This window comes from Papaver somniferum, chromosome 6, assembly GCF_003573695.1.
Source record: "Papaver somniferum cultivar HN1 chromosome 6, ASM357369v1, whole genome shotgun sequence".
Taxonomy (NCBI): domain Eukaryota; kingdom Viridiplantae; phylum Streptophyta; class Magnoliopsida; order Ranunculales; family Papaveraceae; genus Papaver; species Papaver somniferum.
In genome coordinates, this window is record NC_039363.1 from 146,886,521 (window position 1) to 146,905,008 (window position 18,488).

Below are 18,488 nucleotides of genomic sequence, written 5' to 3' on the forward strand. Positions count from 1 at the left end.
GTCAATCATGTCACATGGGGGGATATTAACTAGGGTTTTGGTCTGGCGGTCTATGGCACGTGTGTTCATACACATGATGAGAATGTGAGCAAGTCGTGCAATCAGTTGGAGGAGTTGGCAAAGTAGTGGGTGGAAAGTTAACCAAGTCTCCGCACGATGAGCAACTGGTTTCAACACGATTTTCCACTTCCCCAATCTTTGACTTCAGCAACTGTTACACTTCATGGGATCATGGTGTTTTCAATTCAGCAATATAAAAGTCCTCTGAATCCCGATTGAAAAGAAATACATTCGTCTAAACAAGAATTTCTCGACAAGTTCACACAGACAATCTTTCGTCTACACGAACTCATCGTTTGAGAAATCACTCTCAACTGAGTAAATTCAATCATTCAGAACTTTCTTACATAGAATTCACAATACACCTACAATCTCGATCACCATTGATCCCACACATTTCTCAGCTTCCCTCCTACAGATCAGCCTATCCTCTCTTGTACCGAATTGACTCTGGAACGACCATTGTTTTGGTTTAGGCCGGAGTCCTACAAATTGATCTCTCGAACTTAAAGCACTCCCTTCTTGCATCTGTGTGAGGTTGAGCATTTGCTCGGTTCAAGCAGTCTCCTCCGCACGGTCATCTCCTCAATTCCGTAAAAACCAGCAAATCGTTTTTCCCCATCTACACTATGCTGACAGCCAAAGAGCATAAAATGCTGAAATCTCATTTTAGATACAAAGTATCCTCATAACACCCTTGTGATCGTTTTGTAAAAGAACATTTTAATTCACATTGTATATTAGATTCTATTAAATCTAAATAATTCCTTTCTTGTCAAACATAACTTCACTGCTTCTGTTTTAATAACATGTGGCAAATACTAGCATCATCAGAAGTGTTCATCATTTGATATTGTGTTGTGTTTGTATATTAACTTTGAAATATTAACTAGGACATTGTTTAAATGAGTTTTGCCTCCTTACAAGTCTTAGCCACATTTAACCTTGAAGAGTTGTTCTTCTGCCCATAGAGAAACATGGGAATCAACTATCTTAAATGTTTGGGGTAATTTGCATTATCTTCCCTAACAAGATCGCTAATTTGTGTTGTCTCCCCTACAGAGATTAAATTAGTAAAACTTCTTTTCGTCAAATATTCCGTCCAAAATCAGTTAGCTGACTCAACCAAAATATACAGGTGGCACCTTTTTTTTTCCTTTTTAGTAAAGTATCGAAAATGTCCTCGTCTTCTTCTTCATAATATTTTTTTTGTTTTACGGTCAAACAGAAAAGAGAAGGGAATAATATACCTAACCTAAACCTAAAATTTCTAAGAAAAAGAACCCATTTTAATTTTTGGTTGCAGTCTAATCCCGGACGGAACTAATATAGAGCAGAGATGAGATCCAAGTATTGAAAATCAAGAGAAGCAAATGAAACAGGTAATTTATTTCTTCATTACCGACCACGGTACTCTCTAATGGCAGCTTCCGGCGATATTCACTATCTCTCGCCATACTCGAGGTAATAAAACCAAAAACCTCGATAACACTAATACAAGATCCCTTTGTTTCATATCTGCTTAATTTAACTTATATTTTGAATTTTGCAGGGTTTATTGGGATTTAAGATTGAATCAATCGCATTCCCTGAGACTGGTTTATTAATAAATCAATTCCATGTGTCGGTGATGGTCCATTCTTACTCTATTATAATTGTAATGGATATCCAGCATCCAGTAATTGCAAAATCTCGTTACTACAACCAACTGATGGTACTGCTTTCGGATCGAGATCATAAGGCTTAATTGGTGCAGCACTTTCTGAATGACGATCTAATTTCTCACTGGATTTGGCATAAACCACTTTCTGATAATCAGCCAACGCTACTATTATCGCCGGCTTAATTGGTACTACCGCTTGTTTTCAGATCATGGTCGCGAAGCTTAATTGGTTCATCCCTTTCGAATTGACGATCTAATTTCTCGCTGGCATTAGCAGAACCTACTTTCTGAGAAACAATTGAGGTCATCATCATCGTTGGCTTAGTTGGTAAGCGAGTTGAAACCTTTGGTATTATAATTAATGTTAAATGTGAATTGCAAGTTTGTATCATATATTCAAAAACAAAAAATAAAAAGAGTCAGTTGCAGGTTTAATGGAAGAGAATAAAGGACTGGTCTTATGTTGTAAATAGCTACCGTTGATTTCTTTTTGACTTTAGTTACTACCGTTAGATTAAATTAATATGAGAGGGTAGTTTAGGTACTAAAGTTGACACGTGTATTATCTTTCCACGTGTACAATTTTGCTTGAGTCATCTAACTGGCTTTGGACGAAATATTTGATGAAAGGAGGTTTTACTAATTTAATTTCTGTAGGGGAGGTAACGCAAATTAGCGATCTTGCCAGGGAAGGTAATGCAAATTAAACTTAAGCAAATAAATCATAGATTAAAGTGAATTTAAATGATACCAGGAAAAATACCATCACTAGTAAAAGTATCATAGGACTATTGCGAGCAAGTTAATTCCTAAAAAAATGTCAACACTGTTAAGCACACCATAAGATTATGCATCCTTCTCGATTAATCGTAGGTAAGATCTCTAATGACTTGCTTTAAAAGAGAAAGAAGCTTCCAATTCGACGACTTTCATGGTAGTATAATACAAACTAAGTGACAAATATTTAAAGAAATACGTAACATTCAGAGATATGAGCATGTTTCCCCACCAAATGCAACAAGGATTTCAAGCAACAACCATATAAACCTTAAATGTAAATAATTCACAAACAAAATTATGATTGCCCATTTGTAATCACCAAATGCATAAAACCAAAAAATATACGAATTAAATGATAAATGATTGGGCTTTTTATAAAAATAGGCCTGTTTTTTTTATGGTTTGCAAAACTAGGTCTGTTTTTTTATTTATTGCAAAACTAGGCAAGTTTTGACCAAAAGTGATGGATGGAAAGTTAACATCGTTAGCTGTAACTAAAAAGACCTAAAAGTCCCTTGAATCGGTTTTTGTGACCCAACCAGATGTGTGTTGACTCTGTATACGTCACCACATAGTGTGTGCGTGGCACCGCTTACCTGGCACTGCTTCCGTGGCACTGCGTACGTGGCACTGCTTACGTGGCAGTCTTATCTTCTTCTCCATAAATCTTGTCCATAAATGAACATCTCCACAACCACATAAATCTGCTTCTCTTCATTTTCAGATCTGAAAAAATGGGTGGTGGTATGAATAACAAAGCAAGTACTTCAAGTAGTATGATAGTGTGTTTAATGTGTGAAATGGAAGAAGATCATGAAACAAAGACATGTCCATGGGTTTATTCAAGGTGCAAACATGTACCTTGTAATGGAGTAAGAGCTTTGTTGAGGTCTAACACATGTAAGTAATGGAAAGTTGTTCTTGAAATGCTTGAATCCTACCTGCAACTACTTTGAGTGGTTTTCTCGAGCTTCTTCCCATTCTTCATCACTTCCAATCAAGCTTCCATCAGCTCATGGTTGTATTGCCTGTGGAGATGACAATCACAATGTTACAAACTGTCCACTGAAGATTCAAAAATGCTTTAAAGACCACTGCTACTCTCAATTAGAACTGAAGATATGCAAAAATCAACATAATTTCAACATAGCATACCTTGTGTGCAAGAAGAAATTCTGTGATGCATTCAGATGGGCTTCAGATGCTCTTGTCATTGAAAGCAAAGAAACAATGAAGGGTAAAGTGTATGAAATATGCAAGGAATTTAAGAAAAATCTGAAAATGTAGCCTGCAACAATTTTATGATAACCTAAATTTATTTTAATTTCAGAACTTGCATTGTCTTACAAAAGCATCCATTCATCCATTCACAAAAGATAACCAAATTGAAACACAAAATCAACCAACACAAACATAAAATCAGATTTTCATGTACTTCTTTGGTTTCTTCTTCTTTCCCTTTGGATCTGCAACTGTGAAGGTGACTTTGTTGTTGACAGATCCAACATGTTTGTTATTCTGATTGAGAGCAGGTTGAGAAGAAACCTTTCTCTTACTCCCTTGGCCTGATTTTGCAGCACCTTGTTTAGAAGATTCACTAACACATGTTTTGGAACTGCTGTTGTTCTTCATTCCATCCTTAGCAGTAGTAGATGCACCTGCAGAAGCACTAACAACTGGTTTCTTTCTGTTGTACTTCCTTTTTGATGGTTCAGGGACATAAGTAGATGATGTTGAGCCATCAACACAGGTTCTAGGCTTGTTTTCCTTTGGATTCTTTCCAACCTCTCCACCACCACAAGTTACTGCATAGTGACCATAAACTCCACACTTCTTACACTTTCTCATTTTCTTCACACTTCCAGCTTCCTCATAAGAAGGAATCCTCTTCTTCCTTGGCCTTCCAGTTTTCCTTATGATAACATGAGGATTAATGAACTCTACCAGTATATTCTACACAAAGAAATAAAGATTGAAAGAAAGAGAAGATGTTGGTTAAGATATGAAACCCTTAAAGGTTGTGTACTATATAAAGCATGTATGAAACCCTAAAAGAATCTTTGTTATTATTAAATCAATATATTTATTTTTAATAAAACTAATGCTCTTACCCAGTCAATTTCAGCTGACAGTGGTTCAAACTCTGGAGCATATGTCTTTTTGTAATATTTCACACTGTACACAGGGTCACAGTAGCTACAACATGAAATCAGACAAGAAGATCCACAAATTATCAGTTTACAAGATTGAGCAAGGAAAAATAAAGGGAACATAACAAATCAAAACATAGGAATGAAACTCTGGAATGAAAAGAGAGTGTGACTTACTCAGCCCAGTTTGGTCTCAAAGGTGTTAAAGCACATACAACATGTTGACAGGGAAATCCCCTCAGCTGCCACTGCAAACAACTACATGTCTTTTCAGGAAGATCCACAGCAAACACATCATCATGAACACTCTTGACCTCATACACCTTTCCCCTTACAGCTCCAGTTAACTCAAACAGATGAGTTAAGTCCGGCATCTTTGTAATCAGCTTCATTGCCTTTGGCACTATCTGACCATCCTGCCACTTTTCACATTCATTCCTCCTCTTGAAGAAAAGGCCCATCACCAGGCTAGCATACATTTGTCCAAGTGTAATGATAGGCTTATCCCTGAAGGGCTCGGCCATGTTGTTGAAAGATTCTGAGAAATTATTGCTAATGTGCTCACACTTGCTATCATTTGAGAAATGAGACATAGACCAGCATTCAGGTTTTTGATCTAGGAGACACAGTGCAACTTTATCATCTTCAGCAAACAATTTATCCATGTGTTGCTAAAAACAAACATAAATAGTATCAAACTCATGTTTGTAATACTTGCAATTACATTATATTGTTCTGAGAAATGAGAATACCTGATAGTGTCTCTTCTTGTAACATTTGGCAGCATTCCAGAAATGAGTGTGTAAGCTGTATGACTTGAAATACTTCTTGAAATTCTTCATCAAATGTCTGCTAAGTAGCCAAGTAATAGTTAGTCATTGAACTGATATTGTTAGGAAATATTAAAAAAGGAAATAAGAAGATTAACAATAATATAACATTACCTGAAACATAATCTGTGCTCATCCAAGCAGAAGTATTTGTCACAAGCTTCACTAATCCCCTTCTGCTTGTCTGATATAATGGTGAAATGCAAGTCTTCACCCAATATATCTTTCAAGTCTTTGAGAAATATCTTCCAATTCTCAATGGTTTCACTCCTACACACTATTATACCAAGAGGAACTAAACCATTCTGACCATATAGACCTGTTGCAACCATTAACACACCACCAAACTTCCCATACAAATGGCAAGCATCCAATCCAATGATTTTCCTACATCCAGCCAAGAATCCTTCTATTACATGCTTGAAGCAGAGTGTCATTGACAAAAATGTGTTGTATGTGCTTCCATATGAGAAATTAGCTACACTGCCAGGCATTTTTTCCTGCAATTACAACAAAGTAATGTTAATGCCATATAATTTGTAATATGAAGTCATGTTGCTCTAACTAAAGACAAACATTAACCATTACAACAAAGTAATGTTACCTTCACCATTTCACAGAATGCAGGAATTTTCTTGTACTGCTCCTCATAGCTGCCATAAAGATTCTGCAACACAATATTTCTTGCTCTCCAGGATGTATGGTACTTAATGTTCACCTTCATTGTTTTGTTGAACTCATTTTCCAATGACTCAGGATCAGGGATGTTGTTTTTGTTTCCAAGAGTCTCCAACCTTTCCATGTACCAATCAGCTACAAATGTTGGATTTGCACATCTGTTCTCCCCTCTAACATTTCCATTGCATGTGTGCTTCAGATTCCAACTTCTCAGAGTAAATGTAGTTCCTTCACCCTTCATAACTCTTCCATAAATGAACATAGGACACTTGGTGTTCTGATTATGAATGCACTTCACCCTAATCTTATAGTTGTTTGAATCACTAAACTTAACTTGATGTTTATGCTTTACACAGTAGGCTCTCAAATGCTTCTTGAATGCTTTCTTGCTGACAAACTTGCTTCCCTTCACTAGGCTATAAGGATCCACTTGTTCAAAAGTAACTCCCTCAGGGAACATCTCTTCAGCTTCCTCCTCCTTAAAATGTTGTGCATGGTCTTCCTCAAACTGTGTGTTATCATGAGGCTTTGAACATTTAGGCCTATCAGTCTTGTTGCTTTCTGATACTATAAGTTCAAGCCCATCAGTCTTGTTGATTTCTGATACAAATTCCCAAAAACAAATGATTCAGTTAGAGTTCAAACAAACATTAACAAACAAACAAAAAATAAGAAAAACAAAAGACTACAAAACAAATGACAATTTACCTTCTTCTTCTCTGTCAGAGACCAAGTCCCCATAATGGTCCTCTACAAAACCACAGAGACAAGGGCATTAGTACTAAACAAATCTAAAATCAAACCCAATAAAGTTTTAGAAAAAAAGAAGCAATGAATTACCTTCCTTGTCATTCTCAACCTCCACCTCCCCAAAGTTTGGATCACCACCATCACTTTCAGCATCATCACCATCACTTGCAGCATCCTTATCATCACTTGCACCATCATCACTTCTCTCACTTGCAGTACCATCTGAAAGATACCCATTCTCAACTTTTTATAGAAACTTATTGTAACTCTTGATATCTTTCTCTTCATTTTCTTTGTCTGATATATTGTTCAAGACATACTCATCATCAGGATTACATTCATCTTCTTCTACATTCTTCAAGTGCAGGACATACTCATCACTTTTCTTGTACTCTTGGGAAATTGCAAACAAATCTTCCACCACTTCTGCCTGTGTTGTAGCTTGAACCTAAAAGTCTTGATTGAAATATTACCCAAATCCAGGTATCTCATTAACTTGTTCAGCTCCACCAACATTACTGTGTTGAGTCAATTCTTCAGGTTCAGCTACACTAGCTTCCAAAACAGGATTATTTTCAGCTACACTAGCTTGTGTTTATTGAGTAAACTGTGGAATATAAACATCTTCATCAGAAACATCTTCATCATCAGCTAAATCAATGTATACTTTAGTAGGATTCTTCTTCTTGATCCTAGGTATTCTTTAACTTCTTCTTACTGTCTTGCCATCCCTAAATCTCTTTGTTACTGTCTTGGGTGATGAACCACTAGAACCAACTGATTTAGGTGGAGTCTTAGAGACTGGCTTCTTTGGAGTCACAATCTTTTTGGGTGTCATCTGTGGTGGAGGAGGCTGTGAATCTGCAGTAACCTGAGATACATCTATCTCACCATTCTCATCTAGTGGCATCACTTGCAAATACAATGTAATCCAACCATGTTCATCTTCAATTGCATTTTCCCAGAAAAACCAAAACTCTACATCATTAATGATGTTTGATGGTAGGCATGGATCAACATACCATAGAAGGTCCAATGTCTCCCTACTGGTTAGTCTTAACATAGGACTAATCCTAGACTTTAACTGATTTATATCCATATCTTCTCTGGACAAACCCTTTAACTCAAAACACATAGCAGTGTTGATTAGATCCTTCACCTTAATATCCATGGTTGGAAATATGTCCTATTTAACCTCATTTGTAACCTCTTAAACCACTTGCTTTCTACAATTAAGAACAACAAAACATATATCAAACAAATTATGGAAAACCCATCTCAGACAAATTCTAGAACCATAAAAACCCTAGAAATCAATTATCACACAAACCATAAAAAACCCTAGAAATCAATTTCAACTAATCATTATCAGCAAAACCCAATTTTGAAATTAAGAAACCCTAGAAAATTATAAGCAGAACAAATTCGAACATTAATCAACATATTAGGGTTTTTTCTTACCTCTCTGTAGAACGCTTCTTCCGTCTCGGCATCTTCACCAGCAAGAAATCTTCAATTTGTTCTTCGAATCTCAACTAACAAAACACTGTTTCACTGATTTATCTCTCTACTAAAAACCCTCTCTGAAGAACAAGAGAGAAGAAGAAACTAAATGAATCGGTCTCTCTCTCTGTCTTCTCTTATTCCTTACACCTTCCCGCGCTGTCGATAATAACAATGAAGTACTATCATGGCCGTTTAATAATCCTCGAGATGTCGTGTTAGTTAGATTAAGCTTCCAGATAGAGGCACGTGGACATCTTATCGAGACACGTGGACATCTTATCTAATGTGACTGACACACACGTGTGAAGGACATTTCAGTAATCTTACCACATCCATGAGATATCGCTGCATGAGTAATTGACGATAAATTGACGAGTCAACGCGATAAATTGACCGAGATAACAAAAACGGATGGAATCCGTTTAACTTGCCTAGTTTTGCAATAAATAAAAAAACAGGCCTAGAAACGAAAGTGAGGGTCCAAAACAGGCATATTTCTGCATATAATCCTAAATGATTCTTGAAATGAAAATAAAACACACGGACCACTCAATCTCAAATGCGAAACTAAAATTAAGCAATAAGATTAGGTATGATTTGTGACTACCTGTTCAGATCCAAGAAGAAAAACACATCAGATGGTTTCCGTTTTTTGGAAACAGGTTCAAAAACAGAGAGAATTTTAGAATAGGAAGATCAAGATGACGTGATTATAGATCTGACTCTTATTAGTCGATAAAAAGATTGAACCGGAATCTAAGTAATTAGGTTTCAAAAACCGTTAAAAATTCATAAAATTAATTTTTAAATCGATAAATTAACAATGAAAATCAAATTAAATGATTAGAACAAATTCAACTTATATTCAAATCGCTTTCGATGATGAAGTCGTCAAATTAATCTGATGTACTTGAAGCTCCTCAACTTTTCTTCTAAACTTCGAGTTAACCTTCAAAAAGAATGAATCGATGACAAAAGGTTTAGGTTTATTAATTTGAATCGAGTGTTTCTTTGATCACCATTGGTGATTGAATTTTTGAATGAAAATGAAGAAATGGGAAATGAAATATGAAAGTAATAAATTTTTTTATGGGCATTTTCGCCATGAAAAAATTATGCTTTGGACTAAATCGTTCATATAAGGACTAACCCGTTTCAGATTTGTTTAATTTGGACCTTCTTGTACCAGGCTTGACAGGGCAGGACTAGACTGTCTAAAGCTCAACAAATATGGTATTAAATGTTGATTTCGAGTCCAAGGGAAAAATACGATTTAGTCCAAAAATCAATCCAAATGTACAGTTTAGTCCAGTCCGAGTCAACTAGGTACATATTAGTCCAAAAATATGAAAAGTACACAAATAACCCTCATTATTTACTATTTAGTCCAAATATTTGCAATTTAGTCCACGCTGACTCATGATGATGTCAGCAATTTTGAAAAATATAAAAAATAATTAAAAACAATTTATCTTTTGAACCGCTCGTCCAAAACCGGCAAACTTTATATATTTAGAAAGCATTTTTCGAGAGCTACAAAAAGAGTACCCATATGACTATATAATTTTCATTTTAAAAAAAAAAAAAATTACATTTGTGTGTACACCGCTGCAAACCCCAAATCCATGATAGCCAGACTGCCACCCTAGTCCGCACAGACTGAGAAAAATATCAACCACGCCAAGCTCTTGTTGGATAACATCCAAGTAAGTTTAGCAGATAACCTGCATCGAGGACAGAACAATCAACACAAGAAGTCGCAGCTTGAAAAGAAAGTGATTACCTTTTACCAACATCCACATAAGAATACAAAGCAAGAAAACGATCAAAATAAAAAGTTAGTCAGTTCATGGTCAGAGACAATCCATGTGAGCATTAATACACAAACTTAATATGGCTTCGAAACATCCCAGTACAGTGATTTCATTGCACTTTACCAAAAAGGAGATTACTAACAGGCACAACAAATCAATCATACTCACACCCAGACCTACTTTTTCATGAGAAGTATATTGGTGCATCAATATATTCATCCCTGTGAAACATTCCTAAAACCGATCCTTCATAGCCACAAACGAACCTACTTTTTCAATGAAAATATACTGGTGCAGCAATGTACATGTACACCCCTGCAAAACATGCATAAAATCGATCATTCATATTCACACTCGGGCACACTTTTTCATGGGAATTATACAGGTGTACAAATTTGTATACCCCTACAAAACATGCAGAAAAACGACCATTCATAACCACACACAAACCTACTTTTACATGGGAATTACAGAGGTGCACCAATACGAACACCGCTTCAAAACATGGATAAAACTGATCATTCACAACCACACACAAACCTATTTTTTCATGGGAGTTACTTCCCACAGGTGCAACAATATGTACACTGTTGTAAAACCAGGGAAGCCTACTTTTTCATAAGATTTACACAGATGCACCAATATGTACACCCCTATAAAACATGCACAACACCAATCATTCATATTAACTATCAACAAGTGCACAACTATATACACATTAACTATCTACATGTGTATAATTATGTACACATCAAGAATAAATATGTTATTTCATTAAACGAAGGTTGTACTCATGAAATTCAACTAAGAAAGCCTAAAGCACACAATTGTAGATGGGGAAAAATGATTTGCTGGTTTTTACGGAATTGAAGAAACGTCCGTGAGGAGACTCCTTGAACCGAGCGAAATGTTGAACCTCACACAGATGCACTACAAAAAGGGAGTGATTTAAGTTCGAGAGATCAATCTGTAGGACTCCGGCCTAAACCAAGAACAATAACTGTTCCAAAGTCAATTCGGTCACAAGAGATGATGGGTTGATCTGTAGGAGGGAAGCTGAGAAATGTGTGAGATCAGTAGTGATCTGAGATTGTAGTGTGTTGTGAATTCAGCGTAAGAACGCTTTGAATGATTGAATTTTACTCAATTGAGAGTGATTGCTCAGACGATGAGTTCGTGTAAACGAAAGATTGTCTGTATGAACTTGCCAAGAAATTCCTTGTCTTTTCAATCACGATCCAGAGGTCTTTTATATTGCTAAGTCGAAAACACCATGATCCCATGAAGTGTGACAATTGCTGGAATCAGAGAATGGGGAAGTAGGAAATCATGTCAAAACCAGTTTCTCATCGTGCGGATACTTGTTAACTTTCCACCCACTACTTTGCTAACTCTTCCAACTGATTGCACGAATTGCTCACATTCTCGTCGTATGAACACACGTGTTGTAGACCGCCATACCAAAACCCTAGTTATTATCCCCCCATGTGACACGATTGATGTCTCGTGATTGTGGAATCAGTTGCTGACTTTATGGGACGATGAGTCCATGTATTGCTGAATTGAACATGATTTGCAAATGTTCTGAAACTCATGAATTAAATGTCTGCTGAGACGAGGTATTCTTATGTTCATAACCTAAGACGAGCAAACCGTGTTGCTGAATCATCTAATATTGATAGTTGAACCAATATTCTTTAATCTGAGCAAATATTGCTGGTTTGAGCAGATATTGCTAGTTTGAGCAAATATTGCTGGTTTGAGCAAATATTGCTCGTTTGATGAATTGTTGGTAACATGACCAAATAAAATATTAATTTAAGATACTGACTACTGGGTCGAATATAATAAACAAAGTGTTTATCGTAGGATCAAAATAAAATTATCAACATTTGACTCTGGTCAGAATTATGTTTCCGCAGAGCTCTGGATTCAAAACCCTAATTTTAATAAATTAACAATTTATTGAAAATCAGCAAAGCAGGGATTGCAGGGACCGGCTACAGGGGATGATGAGTCGACCATGTAACGTCCAGATGCTCGAATGAGCAAAATACCAAAGTCTCTTGAAGACCAGTTGGTGAAAGAATGATTAAATGCTGGTTTAATCATTTATTAAAATAATGCTCGTGTGAGCGTCAGATAATAAAACCTAGTCATGAAAATATGAGGGACCGACCAAGAGGTCATGAGACCGGCTCTTGGTGGCCGTGGGACCAATTGATGGTCGTTTGAGAAAACCCTCAATTGTTTGAAAACAGTTTGAACCTAATATGAGCAATTGATCAAGTTAGGTTAAAATCATTAAAACGTGTGGGACCGGATGTTTGGAAGCCTTAGGGCCACCTTTGGTCGGTCAAGGGGATGTGCCCGTGTCACCATAGTGTCAGTGTCTCAATCCTGAGAGTTTCAATATTTTCCGATGTGCGTTTGAGCAACATTTTGAGAAAATATGCAGAATCCAGGGTTTTTCTGAAACTAGGAAAAATACATGAGATGATGAAAAATAATAAATAAAACAGGGAATTTCAAGGCGTGGGACCGGCCACGTCTAGGGCATGTCCGGCTGACAAGCACGGTCCCACACATTTTTCCCAGTTTTATGTAATTTTATGTATTTTCTCTGAATTGAGGGAAATTCCATGAAACTAGAGAGTTTTATGAAATTAGGGAACTTCCATGAGATGAGAGAAATAAAATAATAATAAAATAGGGAATGATGGAGTTTGGTACCGGCAATGGCCAAGGGCATGGCCGGCGGGCCAATGGGCACGGTCCCAGGGCACTCTTCCCAATTTTATGTAATTTTCATGATTTTAGGGAATTTTCATAAAATCAAAGAGATTTGTTGAAACCAGGGTATTTTGTTGAAATCAGGGAGTTTTCATGGAATGAGGAAAACAAAACAAGTAATAATAATAAAATAAGGGGCGTGTGGGACCGGCCGGCTAGAGTCCGGTCCCACAGTTTCCTAATTTTACAATAATTTTCATGGGTTTAGGGAAAATTCATGAAATCAGGGAATTTTCATGGGATGAGGAAAATAATAAATTAATAAGGAACCGTGAGGTCTGGGACCGGTCCCGCGACACGTTTCCTAATTTTCTTATTTCTTTGACATAAGGAAATATCATGAGATTAGGGAATTTCCTTGAAACGAAGGAGATTTGCTCAAATGAAAGGATTTTCATGAGATCAGAGAAAAATAATAAAATATGATAAAATATAAAATTGGGCGCGGGACTGGTCACGACATGACTGGACGGCTGGTGAGCCCAGTCCCCTGGCGCCTTTCCAAATATTTTATTATTTTTTTTCTTCCGATTTTGCATAGGTTCATCATTCCTTCGTGTTCTGAAATGCTCGTTCGCGCATTCAGATGCTGGTCTGTGCATTATTGCTAAACACACTTGCACCATTTTAGTCAGGGCTTATTCGATGCTCAGATGCATGTACGTTGAATATCTATTACTAACCCATGGCATTCTGCTGGGAAAACCATAAATTGAAGTAACGAAACATTCGAAGAATCGTAGAATATAGTTGAATATTCAGCAATGATTATAGATCATTAATTGAGGGCTCTATACTAGCAGGGCTTCCTATATATGAGCATTAATTATCTGAGAGTTGAGCAATATGAACTTGCTGGAGTGTCATATTTCTCCTGTATAGTCAGGGAAAATCTGGTTGCATCCTGAAGATGTTGTTGCTCTATACTAGCAGGCATGTTGTCTAGGAGCCATCCAATCTTTCGATTCTATACAGAAATAATTACTGAAATTACAAAGTATTCATGAGATGTGTCGTGGCCTCAGCTGGGATACTACACATATGCATATACTCTGAGAGACGGCCTTCTCAGTCAGAGGTTTTATGGCATGAGCTTTCACGCTTTATTGAGAGGCATGAGTCTCTCAATACTCATCCGATTGCCGAATCCGGAGTATGCATAATTATGGTTTTACGATTTTTCCCTTGTCGAAATCCACCATCTACACTAAGTCCCCTGCTTAGTGAGGGACAGTCATGTTCCTCAGTCAGCATTGAATGGTGATTTTCCAGGTACTGACAAAAATTAGTAATTGAACTTAAAAGATAGATATTACCGGATTTCGACTGAATGAGCAAACTATGGTTTGAGCAAAACTCCAGTGGCATAATAGAGCGTCATCCAGAGAGCATAAATTGGTATAGAACCGTTGATTTGATGACGGGTCTTTGGTCATTTTAGGATTCACGGGTCGGGGCCGATAAGGAAATCCTTGTGAAATTAGGTCGTGGAAATAAAATTTGATATAAAAGGAAATTAATCTTTTTTTTTTATTTCTTCCCACACGACCACCTCCTTCATCTCCTTCCTCCCTTCACGTCAGCAACATATGAGAGCAAGGGAAAATCGCCGGAGCGCCGACCGCCGTCCAATCGTAGCCACCACCGTCCGACCAACTTCTGGCCGGCGCCGACATGTAAGTGATTTTTTTTCGAAAAAATTTTTGTTTGTTCATGAGTTGTTCATCATAAATATAATATATGTAAATACATACTTTTGGATGTGAGTTTTATGAAAAACCCTTGTTTTAGGAACGTACGTTCATTCGATCGTTAGTTTAAGAAACTAGCAACAATCCCTAACTTGGGAGAGATTTTTCTTTTGAAATAGACCTGTGTCTAGTGATAAAATTTTGTTTATGAGCTTTCATGGAAACCAAAACTTTATCTTTAAAAGATGTGAGCTTTTCACAAAACCGAAAGAAACATTCGTTCTAAGGAAAAGCAATCGTACGAAGGAAAAGAGATTTTTTTTTAATATGTGAAACCGCGGAGCTTCACAACATTATTTTTTGATAAACTCACGTGAGCCTGAGCTCGCGTCAATTTTTCTTACATGAGTTAATCACGGTTTTTCATTGTTTCGTAAAATCAAAACATGGGTTTTGAGTAACCCTCGAAATTTGACAATTTATTTATGATGAAATATTGTCTTGGTGTAAATTTCATAGCTCAGTTGTGGATGTTTATACTATGAAAATTGTGTCTATGATTTTATGAAAAATCAGTTTCAAAAATTAATAAAGCTTCGTTCGTTATTGCAGGTTTCAAGGAACGAACTAATTTTGGAGTGTTAACTCGTGCGGCACAATTACTATCGTTAGTGGAATTTTAAAGAGGTAAGAGTTAAGAATTACCATTTTTGTAGATGGATTTACTAGCGCATGTCAATAATTTTATGCTCCTGGTTCCAGAAAATGTCAACTTCCAGCAACAACAATTATGATTATAGCTATTCCTCCATCTCTTCTGACGAGGATTCCAGAGCTTCCGCAGCTAAATCAAAAGCTAAGACAACTCATGATGAGGGGGCAAAGCCTAGCGTACCCCCTGATGATCGGAGGGTCACTTATGCTGAGTTTATGAAGAGAAAAGCCGAGGATGATGAGGCAGAGAATCGTCAGTATAGAAAGGATCGAATCTGGCGCAAAATACTAGCGGCTGAGGAGAGACGTTGATTCGTCGATGGGATACCTTCTGACTCTGATGCTGATGCTTCCGAAGAGGAAACTACGTGGGTGTTACCAGAGCGCAAGATCAAGCCTGACCGACATACCAGAGAGTTCCAAAAGACTATGAAACAAATTGAAGCTTAAGCTGAAGCTGAAGCAGAAGAAGACTTGGACTCGGACGATCCTTATACCCATCCAGACTTCATCAATGGTCCTGATGGCGATTCCGACACAGAGGAGGATTCCGAGAAGGATAATGATGACGAATATGATAACTCAGATGAATCCGACGAGTAGCTTTACTCCTGATCTTTTTTAAACATTTGATTTTTTTAGCCTTCGTAGTAGACATCTTATTTGAACATATTCACGTAAGCATCAAGACTTTTCCTTTTGAACGATAGATCCTTTTATTAATGTTGGTTCTTCTTGATTGAATCAAATAAAATGAGCCAATCTTCATCCGCCGAACCCATTGTGATATCCCTTTGCCTGCTTTACGGTTTCCATCTGTGAAAATATCCAGACACGTCACAGAAGACATGTGACACACAGGGCCGTGTGACTTCCTGACCATGCATAGCTTTGGTCAGTCCCCAGTGCATTATTTTACTCCACATCTCCAGTATTGACCTTCTTCGAGATTTAGGGTTTCAGTAAAAATCGCAACAGAATTGACTATTTGCAGAAGATAAGTGCCTTCCGTATCTTGTATATATCTCCAAGATTTATGGTTTAACACTTGCGCACATATTTCTTCTGTTCCTGAGTTAGTTTCATCGCAGAAGAAATTTCAATTGTCATACCTTTCATCACCATGTCTAGTGATTGTACTTCTTCTCAAAGTAAACTTCAGTCGAAGCATGAAATAGAAGCGTCTATCTCGGTAAGTTGTATATCTTCTTCGTCTCTGTTTGATCAAAGTTATTGATCGTAAGAAAATAATTTGTTGCAGGATAGTCAGAAGAATCCTTCTTCTCAAAATTCGAGGCCCAAGCGGATTGTTAGAGCCCCTGCCCAGTATAGGTCGGGTCATGCTGAGGATGGATCATCTGTAAGAAATCTTATAACTTTTGAAGCTTTACCACGTTCAATTTTGATAAAATTAAATACTCCTTCATTTCGTCGCAGGCGGATGTTCGTGTCGTTGTTGACGCTAGAAGGAGAAGGAATGGAAAGTCCGTGACCGTGGTTGAAGTTGAAGACAGCAGCAATCGGGTCTGTGAAGACTCTGCATAATCCGTGGAGGCTGGAAACAGGATTCACGCTCGTGAATATCCAACAGCTGGACTCTTGTTTGAATCTCCTTTGATCAGTACTTTCCCGGACAATGAGGTGGTCGGTGGATTCGTCATTCCCAAGTGTCACACGCCTCTTTACACCAAAATCTGAAAAAAGATATGGGCATATTGCTACGACCGAAGTGTAGAAAGGTTTTCTACCGACCCTCCTGACTACAGTTGCAGGGATGTTACCGATCATTGAGGATATGGACCAGATGCGCCTGCGAGATGTCAAGAATCAGGAACTGCACAGGTGGGATGAGATGATTTCGAACTGTGAGACATTGTGGTTCAATGTAGGCTGGCTTCGTCGTCGGCTCGATATGATCAAGATTCATAAGGCCGCGGAGGCTGCTGATGCAATTTCCGTGACCACTGCTTTACTGGAGGAGGAGAAGGTGCTTGCTTTGGAGTCGGCAAGAGTCGAGAAGGCGATCCAGGACTTGAAGATGAAAACCAAAAATTTCCAGAAGAAAATTGACAGGGTTTCTTATAGATATTATCCATTGTTGGACGGTTTTCTCTGAGTGAGCATTCGGGAGAGTTGAAGTGTAGATTTTTTGATAAAGGTAGGATAATATGACAGCGTAGAAGAAATTTGTTCAATTGATGGATGTTTGATGAAAAAATGAGCATCTTGCATGCTTTTTTTGAAAGAAATAAATTACATTCGAGATGTGTTTGAATAATGGTAAAAGATTAATTATTTGTTGTTTATCAAGCATAATAGGCCTTGAACCATTTGACGTTGATGATATTTCCTTCCTTTCCTCCATTGACTGCTAAGATTTTGTAGTATCCACTAGACACTTCTTTGGTGATAACATACGACCCTTCCCATTTCGGAGAGAACTTAGGAGCGGACATGTCTTGTTGAATGTATTTTTCCGTCTTTAATACCAAACTCCTACTTGGAAAGTTCGGGGTCTTACCATTTTTTTGTAAGCTCTAGATATTCTTTGTTTGTAAGCCTCCACATACTTTTCTATTTTAGCTCTCTTTGATTCGAGCATGTCCAGTTCAGCAACTCTTGACTTTGACACTTCAGCTTCATCCCATCGTATTCCACTATCTTCTGCAATCCTTGTTGAAGGAATTTTATCTCATCTGGGAGTATAGCATCATCCCCATAGACGAGCGAGTATGGTGATGTTCCAATCGAGCTGCTTGGTGCAGTCCTGTAAGCCCATAAAGCCATAGGTAATTGCTCATGCCACGATCGTGGATTGTCATGAATTATTCGACTGATAATCCGGATCAAATTCTTGTTAGTACTCTTTGATTGATCATTTCCTTGGGGATAGTATGGTATGGAGAAAATCTGTTTGATACCGTACTCCTTGAGCATTTTCTCGACATCCTTATTGGCGAAAGGAGTCCCATTATCTGTGATGATATGTTTAGGAACGCCAAATCTACATATAATGTGTTCCTTGATGAAGGATGCAATAGTTACTCCCGTAGTACCTC

General features: G+C 37.5%; 1 long non-coding RNA gene across 2 annotated transcripts; it reads left to right on the plus strand.

The window, feature by feature from the left end:
- Positions 1–1,285: 1,285 nt before the first annotated feature.
- Positions 1,286–3,872, plus strand: LOC113286282. 2 transcript variants are annotated; one of them, XR_003329198.1, is made up of 3 exons: positions 1,286–1,524; positions 1,613–2,051; positions 3,228–3,872. It is a non-coding gene; the product is annotated as an uncharacterized LOC113286282 (long non-coding RNA). The 2 variants fall into 2 exon arrangements; XR_003329197.1 differs by lacking the exon at positions 3,228–3,872 and having other exon boundaries at positions 1,613–2,188.
- Positions 3,873–18,488: the final 14,616 nt, after the last annotated feature.